Source organism: Dama dama, chromosome X (assembly GCF_033118175.1).
Source record: "Dama dama isolate Ldn47 chromosome X, ASM3311817v1, whole genome shotgun sequence".
Lineage (NCBI taxonomy): Eukaryota > Metazoa > Chordata > Mammalia > Artiodactyla > Cervidae > Dama > Dama dama.
Window position 1 is genome coordinate 96,156,347 of NC_083714.1, and position 2,492 is coordinate 96,158,838.

The window sequence follows — 2,492 nt, forward strand, 5'->3', positions numbered from 1 at the left end:
ATAGCAGTGATAAACAAGTAAATTAGGTTTTGGCAACACTTGGTGTAGATGAAGATGTGCAGGCAGAGAAACTCTCTATGGCGCTGCTGGGATTACAAGTTGTTACAAACACTACAGAAAACAATTTGTCACCACGCAGAAAAGCTGAAGATATGTATAACTATGGGCCAGTGCTTCTGTTCTTGCAAGTATACCCAAAAGAGTTTTAAACATGAGTCCTGTGAGAAACGCCCAAGAAAGTTCATTGCACCATTGTTCATAAGAAAAAGCTAAAGGCATTGTTAGAAAAAAATATAGCTAAAAGCATCCCAGTGTTCACACAGTGTAGAACAGTATAATCATGTCAAAATTACTTTGCTAAAATCATGCACTGGAATGCTAGTCAATGATGGAGACAGAAGATCTAAGGCTACTAGGAACAAGATGGACGAATCTCTCAAATAAATATGATAGAGTGAAAGAAGCAGGCCATAAAAGGGAGCATGCCGTATGATTCCTGTGATACAACTTCAAATAAACTGTATTGCTTAGGAATGCATACAAAAGTTGTAAGGTCATGTTTTTTAGAAAAGCACTGAACTGATTATCATAAAGTAAGATCCATAGGGGAGGGTGTGGGTTGTGATTGGGAGTAATACTGGTGGCTGTATTCTGGAAGGCTGGCAATGGTCTGTTTCTTGACCTTTGTCCTGGTTACATAGGTGTTTACTTTTATAAGGGCATTATTTATCCCTGGTATTATCTAAACCTGACATATATGTTTTATGCACTTCTCTGTGCCTCAGATTTGAAAAAAAAATGCTTCCTCCAAAAAATGTAATAGAAAAAATATGTGACGTAGAAATTTTGATGAGGTTTGAACTGTTATGGATGAAAAACTTGATCTTTTAATCAAGAGATTAGCAAGTGTCCATTATCACTAAAAGAGGAGAAAGAAGGGATTATTTAAACTGTCGTTTAGTCACTAAGACATGTCCGGCTCCTTTGAGACCCCATGGACTGTAGCTGGCCAGGCTCCCCTGTCCGTGGGATTTCTGGAGTGGGTTGCCATTTCCTTCTCCAGGGGATCTTCTCGACCTAGGGATGGACCTGTGTCTCCTGCATTGGCAGGTGGATTCTTTACCACTGAGCCACCAAGGAAGCCCACTTAAACTATAGCTATCCCACCATCTAGTCATCACTTGAAACCTTTCTCTTCCCAGATAATTCACCCTGTATTTATATCGATTCCCAACTCACTGATGACAGACAAATTGGAAGATCATCATCAACATTAATAAGATTATTAGGCATCACAGACCAAATCCATTACAGTGAGACTAGGCCACCACACTTAAATGCAAGCAGGCACACGGAGGCTACTGGGCAGGCAAAAGGCATCTGTGCCTTTTCCTCAGGAGAGTCCACTATAGTAACTTAGGGTTTAACCTTGTCACATTTCACCAATGCTGTTGTCCAGAGTCCTCCACATACTGGAGGATCTAGAGTAACCTGAACGATGTCCTCACCATGCTGTGAGATTGGACATGAAATTTACCACGGTGTACCCAATGGTAGAAGAGCAAAGAGTTGGTTTAGGTCGTGCACCTTATGGGGAGAACCCAGGAGTAGGTTGGGTTTTCCAGATTTCAATATAAATTGCTTCATCCTTTAGGCCTTGCATTTCTCGGCTCAACAGTGCTACTCTGTTTTGACCTCACTTCTTACTCTGCACCAGCAGGATGAAAAATTTAACTATGGTCCTGAGGACATTGCTCAAGACAGTTTTGAATGTGGAAGGAAAATTTTTAAAAAGGCATCATTTTCCACTGTGTATTCTCTCGGGAATTTTGTCACCTATCAATCCAGCCATCCATCCAATACACAATGTTTAACACATGGTAAGTGCTAACTGACATGCTTAGCACTGGGAAGGGCTGGGGTGTGTGTGTTTATACCGTGTGGTATCGATTTATGTAGATAGATACCTAAGGTATTCACTCCAGCACTTTTTTCTTTTTATTAGTTGGAGGCTAATTACTTCACATTTCAGTGCAGCACTTTTTATTGAAGTGACCTGCCGCTTCCCCTGTATCTCAGAAGACCTCCTTGATTTCCTACTAATATTAACAGTGGAACTTATTTATGTATACGAGGCTCTGCCCCTGGGAGTTCTATTTGTTCTGGATACCCAACACAAGAATATTTAAATCACGGTGGCGTTAAACACGTTTTAATATCTGATAGGACCAGTTTCCGCGCAGTGCACATTTTGTTTTTTCCCCTTTCAGGAAGGTGTTGGGGCCCGCGGCAGGGGGCGGGGTTGCGCCTCCTCCGCGGCTCTGGTTCCAGTGGAGCTTCAAGGACGCAGAGATGGGAATATCCCAGGCTGCTCTCGGCTTGCGGCACCCGACAAGATGGCGGCGGCGGCGGCGGCGGCGGCGATGACTTCTTTCTGGTGCTGCTGGACCCGGTGGGTGGAGACGTAGATAGCGAGGGCGCTGGTCTTTGCG